The 13,320-nt window shown below is 36.8% G+C and overlaps 1 pseudogene; it reads left to right on the top strand.

Moving 5' to 3' along the window:
* The first annotated feature begins 4,015 nt into the window (after window positions 1–4,015).
* LOC108702268 overlaps window positions 4,016–13,320 on the top strand; it is an 83,610-nt pseudogene continuing 74,305 nt past the window's right edge.

Raw genomic sequence — 13,320 nt, forward strand, 5'->3', positions numbered from 1 at the left:
TTTTTTTTCTTAAATAACCTCCCATTCGAATTTTGAGTATATTCGAATTTATTAGAGTTTAAAAAAACTCTACATGAAAAAAACATGAATTCGAAATTCGACATTTGATAAATGGGGCAGATTTATCAGAGGTAGAAGTGAAGGTTCGAAGTTAAAAACTTCGAATTTTGAAGTAATTTTTGGGTACTTCAACCATCTGATAGACCAACTTCGATTTGAAGTTGAAAAAAACTTCGAAATTCGAAGGTCGAATTTTTTTGAAGTACTGTCTCTTTAAAATTTTGACTTCGACCATTCGCCACCTAAAAGCTGGTGAAGTGCTGTTTTAGCCTATGGGGGACCTCCTAGAACCTGTATGGAGGCAATTGGGGGAGTTTGGGAGATCGAAGTTCGTACGAATGTGGACCACTTCGACCCCCAAAAAACTTTGACTTCTATTCATCTTGGTCTTTTTGAATTCAAAGTTTTTTTAACTTCAAACTTCTGCCCTTGATAAATATGCCCCTAAGTGTCTGTATTAATGATGAGGTGTGCAGAGTAACTTTTTATATTGACTAGTTCTACTTGCCAGACTGTATCCATATCATCATGGAAAGAAAGTGAATGCTGAAGTGAATAGATGATGTACCATCCATCATATCTTGTTCTCAAAGTTTAGGTGACTCCCTAAAAAGGATTTTCCCATAGGCCTCATATGCCATAATTGCCAACAACTTGGAAAATCTACAGCCAACATTTTGGAAGACACAAAACTTGGGTAGGCTTTTAATATTTTTTCAGCAGTAGTCTGAATTTGAACACATAGGCAGCATTATAAATCTGCATCGTACTGTAAAGATGTCCCCTGCTGTCAGAGTCACTTCAATTTATGTTCTGTGGCAGCTATAATTTAAAGGCTTTTTAGGGCTCTGGAAATACACAAGAATTATTTATGATGGCCTGTAATGCTCAATGACCCTTACTTGTCATGTCCCACAATAATAGCCATCAGGGGCGTCTCTGACGTCTACTCTGTACAACATACCAAACTAATTTCCATGTACTTAAAAATAACAGGGAACCCTAGCAGTGGGGGTTTCTGTAAAATGTCGCTTCTAGACTGCACAATAATACATTTGATATTTCAGTCTCCATATTAGCTCTATATGAAGATGGCTCTATATTTTTAAAATTGTGCTTTTTTGGAGTTTATATGTTTTATTTTATTTTGTTCAGTGGAAAAAGACCAGATATACACATACACACATACACATCTGCACACACACACACACACATACAGAGACACACACAGACACACACATACAGACTCACAAACACACAGACACACACAGACACACACACAATGTACACACAATTAAACATGCACAGAACAGAACCAAATGGATAATTCCAATCAACAATTTACTTAAAAAATATACAGCCAAATCTAATCTCTAATTTAGTGAACTTCTCCTTTAGGGGAGAATACACAATGTAACGTTATCAATGAATTTGTATTAGGATGAAGATGGTCTGCATTCTTTGATAGTTAGGAGTCTAGTCTAAATTGCAAATCTGAGGAACCCAAAGGGTTAGAAGATGTCTGACATCTGGTGTAAAATAAAATCCAATAAAAGATGGGCATATTATTTGCAAACTGGAAGTATCTTTGTGTTGTTGCATGGTGTTCATATGTAATCAGACAACATGCTAGTGAAATCATGCTGAGGATAGGGATGGTTTAGAAGCTAATGTTGAGGGTAAAAACACATCCACAAAGGACCTAATTCCTGCTTTTTATCATCACCTTTGATGTATGGCCCTGCACTAATGGAAAGTGCTTGCAAGTAGCGGTGCTTTCTTGGATCAGAATGTTTCATCTCCAGTGATGGCAGAGCATCAAGTCTAAGTATAGAGATATGGCTGCTGTCTATTTTATATGGCCTGCCAGTGGGGGCAGTGATGCAGCAAAGGTTTCAAATGACTGTAATTTGTTCCCTCATTATTATCCAGCACATCAGTCTTCTCCTCCCTGGCACCTTCGTCATAGCAAACCTGCATTTCTAATGCCCTTTCATAAACCCAGGTGTAATAATCTTTATCAAAACAAAGTCTCATTGATTGCATCTGACTGTGATCCATCTCTTCCTGTAGTGCAGGAGGAAAATGTACAATAAAACAAATCTATGTATGTACAGAAGATTAGGCACAATTTATTCTTACCATTTTTTGTCCAATCTAACCTTATTGACTGTACCTAAAGCTAGATAATATAGCAAATAACCCCCATCTACTATAACAAATAAATGGCTATTAGAAGTTACTGAGGAGTCTGATAACCAAAGCAAGGTACTAGGCCACAGGCTGTAGTGACTCCTTGCAAACGGCACATTATGTGCAGATTTTATTAAAGTATGTAACACAAGTTACATCACATATCACTGTGCATAGCGAATGACATCACCAAGGATATATTTTATGGGTTATTTATAGTGATGGGTGAATTTGTCCCGTTTCGCCACGAATTTCACAAATTTCCTGTGAAAATCGCGAAACTGGCGAAAAATTCACAAAATGGTGGTTTTGACGCTGGCACCCATTAAAGTCAATGGGCATCCATTAATCATCGCCGACATCAAAAACATCGCTGGAATCGGAAACATCACTAGCGTCGAAAAAAACTGTGATGGCGGCTGGGGAACCATAACCAACAGTGAATTTTTGCAGCAAATTCATAAATTTATTCGCCAGCGGCGAAATGCGGAAATTCGTCGCGAAACCACACCGCACCTGGTGAATCAATTCGACCCATCACTAGTTATTAATGGCTGTTTCTGCATTATATTACAGTTTCACAGAAAGAAAGGATTGTAACTGAAAGACTCTGGAATTAAAGTGACAGGCATGATAGCTCTTAGTAATACAGTGTTAAAAACTCTAAAGATCCCCTTGGACGCAAAGATTTTTCTTTGGTGAACGACTGATATTAGCGAAATCCGACCAATCGATCAAATTATCGTGAAGTTAGTGGGAATCGAACGATCCTACATCTTACGATTTTTTTGATCTGCCAGGTTAAAAATGTTTTATCAGTCCCAGTGCAATCTATCTATATTTGCAGGGCCAAGCAGGCAGCTACCCTCAGTTTTCCTGGCAATATCGCCTGAAATGGTCTTTTTAGTTGATAGACAAATCGTACATTTAAACGATAATCGTAGTCTCACGATAACGAAAAGATCTTTTATAGATTTTTACATCTATGGCCAGTTTAGGGAGCCAGTTTATCAAAATGTGAGATTAGAGCTTGCCACAGAAAAATTCACCCACTTTTAATTCATTACGATGGGATTTTAAGAAGCATATTTATGAAATAGTTTCACTCATTGATAAATTTGCTTCTAAAAAAATCTCATAGAAATCAACAGAGAGTGTGTTCATTTTTCTGTGGCAAGCTCTAATCTCACATTTTAATAAATCTGCCCCACAATACAGAATTCTGTGTCTACACTGTATGCAGTTGTTGCTGAGCTAAATGTCCCAGAATTCCCTGGGAGGTTTAGGGTAATGAAACATGGTAAGATTTGTTGCCCACAAGTAAATTGCATTATTAGTGGTTATTCGGCTTAATTGTGGGGAAAATGCAAAGCAAGGCATATATATATATATAAAGTTGTGCTCACCTCTAATTTTTAAAACCGTTAGGCGGGGGTGCAATGAGGCTGTGACCACTAAATAATTATAGACAAATACAAGAGTCCTCTGCACTCAACCCACTATCAATATATTTAAGACAAGAGACATTTTGTGCATACTGCTACTGAAAAATGCCTTACCCTTTAAACAAAACAGGGATTGTTTGTCCATATATTGCAATATATTTAAGCTGGCCAACTACGTCAAAGTCATCCGATATCTGGCCAGTCCTATGCTCAATTTTCAAAAAAAGATCTTCATCAGGGGCACAAAAATCAAAAAAAAAAATCAAAAAAAAGTGCCCCTGATGAAGACCTTTATAGGTCGAAACGTGTAGGGCGACATGCTGTTGCCATGTGGGGTAACTAGCAAGCAAAAAAATTCGTTTTTATTCAATTATAGAGTGTGCTTTCCTCTTTTTTTGATTTTCATGCATGATTTTTTGAAAACTACAGATGGGTAGTGTCCTGGAGGATTAGCACCTCGCACGTGTTTACTTTTGTCAGTTTTTGATTTTCTATTGGGGAGTGTGCGCCTTCTACCTCTGATGTTTTCTATGCTCAATTTTCATCTGATTCATTAAGAATTCTATTGCTTCATTATACATTTTACACGGGGACTAAGTTTTCCCTGCAACTTACTAGCTGCTTTCAAAGTGAAACTCCCAAACTTGGCTGCCCTTTTATTAGACACCAGAGGGATCACCTGACTATACCTTGTTTGTTATAGTTATACAAGAGCAGTGACCAGCTCCATGTTGTAGCCCCCACCCTTCCCAGCTATAGTCAGGTGATCCCAGTGGTGGCTAATAAAAGGGCAACCAAATGATAATTTCTTACATTCTGTACGGAGCTCTCTTGGTGAGATGGCTCATCTAACACTAAATGGCAGTGTGAATGAAACTTAAGCACATTATTCACTTTGGGGTCATGTGGTATTAGGCTAATAGTGCCTGCTGTGATTCCCTGTGGAGGTGACAGGCCTTTGCTGGGCCAGGCAGATGTTCTTTAGAATGAATGCTGATTGTTATCATTAGGCTCTAAATAGTGCAGTAATTATTTTTAAACGGGGGAGTCATTTTTTTTGTTGCTTTGTCATTCAGGGTCTACAGCATTTCCACAACAATAGAACCATTCATTGTGACGTCAAAGGGAACAATATTCTCCTCACGACAGAAGGAGGAGTCAAGCTGGTTGACTTTGGTAATAACTATGTGACGTGTATTGGCTCCTTGCTCTGTTCATCAGATTGTTTCAATTTGTCATGAGTTGGGATGGCTGGGAGAACGCCGCAGGTCTAGCGATTACATTCAGCCGGAGCCGCTGGGTACTTTGGCTGTAACAGATGGAGCCCCCTCTGAGTATCTGTCACATAATCTGTTTTTGGTGGCTCCAAATGGTCTTGATTTAAACTGTAAAAAATAGCAAAGCCTTATTTTTCCAACACACTTGCAGTCTCGTGCCTTATATTTCTGTGCAGTCACCTCATTTAAATTCAATAATTCCATCTTTTGCATATGAAAAGAAAATGCTTGTTTCCCTCAAATGGTGTTAATAGCCTGGAGCACATTAATTTCCTTTGAGCAGACGGTAAAATGGTCCTTTGGGCCTAAAAACCAACACATCCATTTAATTTGTGATTATTGCGGTCGATGTAAGCCTGACTGAAATGAAATAAATGGCTGAAATAGTGTGAGGCAAAGGAAAGGCTTCAGAGAAAGTCTGGATTTTCTACTAAAGCAGACATCATTCTTTAGCCAGGCAGCTGCCGCTCAGCTACAGCACTCACCAACATTGTGATTTACAGCCAACAGATTTAGAATAAAACTGTAATTATTGCACCCAATAATATGTAATAAAAGATTTATATTTTTTCTTAGAAATGGGTTGCGCATATATATATATATATATATATATATATATATATATATATATATATATATATATATATATATATATATATATATATGTGTGTGTGTGTGTGTGTAGGTTGCACTATAAAAGCTTGGAATATAGATTAAAAGCTTGCATCTACCAATCAAACCCTTAAGCCAACAAACCACTACTCCAAATTCATTTAAATTTTTACTGTACTAAGATGAGTGGACTAGCAATGTTGAAAATCAGATTAATTACATTGGAATTGCATTTCTTAAATGTAAATTATGCATTTAGGGCTTAAAGGAGAATTTCTTAAAAAAAAAATATTACTCCTGTCTGTAACAGATGTTCCAGCACAATTAACCAGTGCACGCCTATGTAGAGAAACACATCAGTGGGAACTCCATTTTCGATGGACTTTGCCTTACCATTGCTGTGTTAGGCTATTGGTTTTCTGTACAGAATTTATTATGTAGCCCAGTTGTTCTTCCCCATTTATTTTCTCCATCATCTCTTAGAACAGGGATCCCCAACCTTTTGAACACGTGAGCAAAATTCAGAAGTAAAAGGAAGTGCTGGGATTTGCCATTTGGTGGCCCCTATGAGGATTGTCAACCTACACTGAGGCTCTGTTTGGCAGTACACCTGGTTTTTATACAACCAAAACTTGCCTCCAAGTCTGGAATTCAAAAATAACCACCTGCTTTGAGGACACTGAGAGCAACATCCAAGGGGTTGGAGAGCAACATGTTGCTCACGAGCTACTGGTTGGGGATCACTGTCTTAGAATATTAATATTCGCTTGTTTATGTAAAACTCTGACTAATTGTACCGACTCGAAAACTCAAATCGAATTTGAATCGAATTCGACTAAACTCGATTCGAGTTTTTTCTACGAAAAAAACTGGAATGTCACGAAGGCTACAAACATGTACAAATAGGTCCCTGGACCTCTGCCATTGACTTATACATGAACTCGGCAGGTTTTAGGTGGCAAATATTCAAATTCGAGTTCGTAAAGGGCCAGAGAATGATAAATCTCAAAATTCAAATTAAAACTCAAATCGAGTCTGGATAATTCAAAACATATTTGGCCATAAAAAAATTAGAAAATTCTAATTTTCAATTTGACCCTTAATAAATCTGCCCCTTAGTCTTTCATGTAATTCCATCCATTCTTACTTTTTTCTAGATTTTACCATATACTGCCCTCTCGTATATTTTTCTGTTTGGCTGATATATTTTTGCTTTTGAGAATATGGTCAGAGATTTAGTTGTCCTCAGAGGGTGGTCCCTCTCTACACAAATAGTGCCATACACCATATAAATTTTGACTTTACATATGTTTGTATAGACATAATTAACAGTCTTTTAATTTATGAGCACTGAATTTTAAGGTCGCCCAGAGGGGATGAAAAAAAACTTCAAGTATACAGAATTCTGGCAATTATGTATGAAATGTATGCCTCCATACTAATATTGCTACATCTCTCTGAGCTCAAGGATATAACTAGGGTTGCCACCTTTAATGAAACAAATAACCGGCCGGTGGGGGCGGGTACAAAAAGGAAGTGGGCCATGACGCAAAAAGGGGCGGGGCTACACCGCGCGACACAAAAAGGGGCGGGGCAACATCACAGCGATGCGAAGAAGACTACAAAAAAGGTAAGTTCTGCGCAAATGGGGGCAGGCCGAGGGCTTTTTTTTAAAGGATATTACAAATTACCGGCAACTGCATTGCCGGTAAATTTGTAATACCGGCCTGGCCTTGGCAGGTGTTTTACCGGCTAGGCCGGTAAAATACCGGCCGGGTGGCAACCCTAGATATAGCTCATTGGATGTGTTACCTTCCTTCCTTTGGCTCTTGGGAAAATGCCTTTACAGAACCATGACACAATGTAAAGCAAACCTAAATTACCTAAATTAAAACATTAATGAGACATGTATGACATAGGAAGATAGACCACATTTCAAGTACTGAGTACTGAGTGCAATTTTGAGTGACTAAAAAAAGAAACAGCAGGAAAAGGGTTCATAGAGGACAACTAGATTCATTAAACAAAACTGATGATTTAACCTACAAAGAAAGGCTGGACAAACTGGCTTAGTCGAGTGTAGAAAAGTGGCCCATTAATGGGGACATGATCATCATGTACAAATATATACAAGGTCAATATACAGATTTGTCTAATGAACTTTTTTTCTGCAGTATGGAGCAGGTGAAAAAAGGGGCATTTATTCAGGTGGGGGGTTTCCTTGAGAACTAAGGGTTTCTGTATTTGAGAAGTCAAATAATAGAGTTTACCTTGATGGAGGTGGTGACAACTGGGTCATCGGTCAGGATTAAAATGTGTTTGCTATGCTTCTAGTTGGAAGTAATAATGAATAAATAAAATATTTTTTAATCTTCCTGCCTTTTTAACTAAATCCTATGTATATAAACATGTTTTCAAATAATATATTTAGAATTACTAGAACCACTAGTGGAGGCTATCAAACTGTCACTATATTCATGGGGCCACTTGACAGAAAGCAACCTGGCTTTAAGGTCCCCAGCAATTTACTGAAACATTTTGATCCCTTTGAAAAGTGCCAGGCAATACTGACTCATGAGAGAAAATCAAGATTTAGATGAAATTCAAAAATGGAAATTTGGAAGCTGTAATAAGCTGTTCCAAGTGATTTTAAAGAAAACTGTGCATGGTTCCCCCCATATTAAAACATTACTTTCATAAAATTGTCTAACTAAACATTCTTCTCTGTTTTACCATAAAAGCCAATCTTTTAACCATCAGTTGACAGCAGTCCTACTTGAAAACACTCAAAGTTTGTGTCCTTTAAGTAACCTTCAATAAGAAAGAATGCTTTGAAAAACTTTGTGGAAGATTTGGTATTTGTCCAAATCCTTAAAAAGTAAAGCAAACTGTTTTACATGCTGCGATTCTAATGGATCCTGATAGCAAGGTATTTTTAGATTAGTCGCCCACGGGTAACACAGATTCCAATCTGCTTCAAATCTCCTTGAATGCCAATGCCCTAATACTCAGCAGTTAATTTCCAGCTTATTCTTTTCCCTTATTTTTTTAAACAATCTATTTCTTTAAAACACTGTGTTGTGTGCATTAGATTGTGTTGCAAGAGGATAATTGCAGAACATTAGCAGCATTTTCTTCTGACACTCTTTAGACCTAATGCACACGTCTGCCTACTGTGCAATGGAATGCAAGGGCAACTTCAGGTTAATAGATCAAGGCTCAATAAAACATAAAAAATGTCCAGGTTCTGCGATTCACTCCCCTCTGCCGGTTAAAGGATCCGTTCTCCTTCGGATATGTAATAGGAATTATGTGTAGACAAACCAGCGCTAAAAGCTCGGGGAAAAGACAAAATAGTAATATATAGTGTAGTATTTCCTTGTTAGGTATGTGACACCCCTGTGTGTATTAAGGGTAAAAAAGTGTTTCTTCACCTGTGCAGTTAAATAACCCTGCAACCATTTACCAGCATATAAATAATCCACCGCCTGTGTTTGACATACAATTATACTCACAGACATTTTAAATATTTGTTCGCATTAAGGATGTCTGATGTTGCTGCTCCAATCGTTTGGCATCTAAGGACACATGCTTGACATCGTGTAACTTTTTTCATCGTGTTTAACTTTTTAACTTTATAAATCTATTTTAATAAATTGTTTTACACGATGTCAAGCATGTGTCCTTAGATGCCAAAACGATTGGAGCAGCAACAACAAACATCCTTAATGCGAACAAATATTTAAAACGTCTGTGAGTATAATTGTATGTCAAACACAGGCGGTGGATTATTTATATGCTGGTAAATGGTTTCCTGAAGGCTGGAGAAGATTTCAGCATTGTAAAGATCAAAATGAAGTCAGAAATAATTTGCATTGCTAAAAGTCCCACCTAGTGGTAGACATGAGAGTAGCGCACAAACAGGAAAACCCTGCTTTGAAATTGCATGACCTGGGTCATATTACAGCTAAACAAATACATTTGTTGGTTTAAAAATAACATTTTAAATGATAGAATGAATTATTTGCAATGTAAACAATGTAATGTAGAAAAAAATATATAAAACCAGAAAAATCATGACAGAATCCCATTAATTAAAAAGAAAAGCTCCTTATTAAACAGTTATTTGGAAGAGGGTTCTTTGTGTGTTATATGAATGAGTCCTGCACTTTGAATCTGAATGGTGAGTAGGAAACATTTCATATTCATGTCATTGATCTGGGCTGAATACCAAAAAGCTTCTAACCTAATTTAAAATAATTTTAGACTATACAGTGATATCATCTTATAACATCTAAAATAAGTTATTACAACACATTTATGTAAGATTACTTATTTTGGTAGTAGGGGTCTAGTGATAAAATATCAAAGGAATAAATGGAAATTCATTGTCAGTTTCAGTGGAAGTGTATCATTCAGTTACGACTTTGACATGACATTGACAACAATCATGTCAACATCCTCTGCAACCAAAACTATCCCTGAAATACTGTATGTTCATCATTGAGACTTGGTGGAATTGCATTTTTCCTGTGGTAAGAACAAGAACTTCTGTCTCCCAAATTATGACAAATTATCATTAGCTTGCTACATGGCAACATCATACAGTAGCTCAGGTTGTTAAAATGCAATGGAAATAATGTAATTCCAATGTAATACATATTTGGCATTTCCATTACTACTGCAAACATTCTCTTCCTTTTGATTTCACCAGAAACATTCTGAAGGCAATTCAATTCAATCAAAGAAAAGTGCCCAAGTATTAAACCATACTATATGCTTTCTAAACATGAATCAAATCTACACTTTTTCTCTCCTTCCTTCATGACTAAGAGTCTAGGACACTGACACAACCTGCAACCTCCCCATTTAAAAAATTTGATTATTTGGATAAAATGGAGTCTATGGGAGATAGCCTTTCCATAATTTAGAGCTTTCTGGATAATGGGTTTCCGGATAACGGATCCCATACTTGTATATGGAGCTACTTCCATTCAGAAATGTGATATACTGTAATGCATATTTACCTTAGGGGCACCCTCAACTAAAAGCAGTTCCACACCCCATAGGTGGATTAGACTAGGTGGGGATGCCTAATTCACTAAATCCCCACAGAAGTGAAAAATTATTTTTCTAAAAGAATATATGATGCACCTCACTTTGCCACAAATGAAACCGCACAACTTTGGAATTTTCTCCTTATTTTGTATTCTGGAGTGGCGTCTCTCCACTTAATCAAGAGAACTAAACCCTAAAAAAAGAATATGGTTAAAAATGCCATATTTTATTTATCTACAGTACTTATTGCACCAACCTAAAGTTGGTTCGTATCTGACTAAACCCAATAAGAAATCCCCCCAGAGTTGAAGTTATGTTATGTCACAACTGTAACTAAAAATTAAAGGTGTCTGTATATCTCTTTTACCTGTTCTTCTCGCCCTTACACCTCTTTTTGTGTTAGGTCTGGGGATAATAGGTATTGTTTGTATATTCTGTATTTGCAAATACTGTTTCAATAACGGACATCACACAAGAGTTGAAGTTGAGTCAGATGTCATGAGCTCAGTTATGTCATGTTTGTTTTACTTATGTGTATCAATTTAATCACTCTACAGACAGACCAAGAGCCCTACGCAATACAATCTCTACCCCTTTTCCTTGTCTACTCACAAATTGTATTTTTTATATTAGGTCTGGGGATAGTAGGTATCCTTTGTGTATTGTGTATCTGTAATTACTGTATGGACAGGAGACACCTGTCCTCCACATTAGCTCCTCAATAGCAGCAATGATCCAGGACTTCAAACTTGTCACAGGGGGTCACCATCTTGAAAAGTGTCTACTCACATACTCAGTGGGCTCAGAGCAGCTGTTGAGAAGCTAAGCTTAGGGGTTGTTGCAAATTTGTAGAAAATGAGGTTGGCCTGTAATATAAGCTGATGCTACAAGGCTGATTATTAAATTCTGATGCTAGTTGCACTGGTTTCTGTGCTGCCATGTAGTAATTATCTGTATTAATTACTAATCAGCCTTATATTGTGACAATTGTATTCTATGTTTACTGTATATTTTGAGTCGGTCCCTAAGCTCAGTAAGTGACAGCAGCACAAAGCATGTGCAGTGAATCAGGAGAAAACAAGATGGGAAGCTACTGGGGCATCTTTGAAGGCACAGATCTTCCCTGCTATAGGGCTGGTACAGAAGTCCAAAACATAATGTACACCATTTCTTCTTTAGTTAAGTGTTAGTACTTCTTTAAGCTTGTCTTAAATAAAAGTTATGTTTTAATTATGCACTCTGTCCCTTACCAATGGACTGAACTCACCTAAAAATAGAAGGGTGGTGTAGTTGTGTGTAGTCTTCTTTCTTGGAATTAATGAACTAGACTTGTGCTTTATTCCCTCTGGAATGAGGGAAGAAATTCTCCGCAACATATATTTCCTTAGAAAGAGCAGGGAACTGTTAAAGCTTTCCAATGAAGTCTTTGATCAAATCAGGCATTGTTTTACTGTTTCTAAAATCATTTCACTCTTAACCTCACGTAGGTCATTGCTTGCGAGCAGCAGTATGATTACGCCTATGATGTGCGATGTGACGTATGGTCCCTTGGCATCCCAGCCATTGAACTAGCTGACGGAGACCCGCCTTTGTCTGACATGCATCCCATCAAAGCTCTCTTCAAGATCCCCATGTATGACACTAGATGGCTGTCTTTGCTCACTAGACTTTTAATAATAATGTACATGAATCACATTCTAAATACAGTATTCATTTTCAAAACAAATACGGGGTATTAAATTGTCACTTTCAGTATGGGCTCATTTGCATGTAATTACCCTGGATTCTCCTTTGTATTTTTATTGTCACCAAAGTTAAATCATTCGATTCAAAGCCTTTAATCATGGATTTTGCCCTCACAATGCTATCAGAAAACAACAACAAATTAATGCATTTTTAAACAGTTCTCAGAATAGCAAATTTTCATATCACCAACATAATGTTTTAGTTCTGAAAAAATGTAATTATTGAGTACCGGTAGTTGTTTTGTAAATTCTTCATCTCAGAGATTTTAAGGAAAATCTAATTCAAAGTAGTGTTTGTGTATCATTCCAAAATAATATCGGTCTGATTTTCCTCCGGCATACTTTCTTTAATATCTCCAGTATCGACTTCCATAGGTTTGAATTTTTCATTAAATTCTTTTTCAAACCTGTATGAAACCTATATGTTTATCTGCTAAGAGATTTTTGTTTATTTCAGACCAAATACACACCACTAATCAACAGATCTGAATTTTTTAATGCTTATACTTTCTAGTATAGTAGAGATTTTCACATGTATATGATTATTTGTTTTTATCTTTTCAATTTGAAGGTTTTCATTAAAGCTTACAAAAAACCTTTGTTTTTTTTACAATAATGCTATTTTGGCCAAAAAATAAATACACTGTTATCTAATATTAAACAAAGAAATGCAAAATAATAGACTCTTTGCATTTTCCTATTTCAAGGACAGATGCAAATAATTTTTCAGTGCTTGGGAATAACAATGTGAATGTTTGAACTGTTGATGTTGTCACATTAATATAATTATCGTAGTCTCCCCCCCCCCGTGATTGCAATTTGCATTTCTGATAAGCTCCATTTATATGCTGATGAGGTTGTGCGTCATAATGTTATCACCTTAGAGCCAGCCTGTCCCTCAGTAACTCACCAGCATGAAAGAATGAATCA

The sequence above is a fragment of the Xenopus laevis genome, chromosome 9_10S (assembly GCF_017654675.1).
Source record: "Xenopus laevis strain J_2021 chromosome 9_10S, Xenopus_laevis_v10.1, whole genome shotgun sequence".
Classification (NCBI taxonomy): Eukaryota; Metazoa; Chordata; class Amphibia; order Anura; family Pipidae; genus Xenopus; species Xenopus laevis.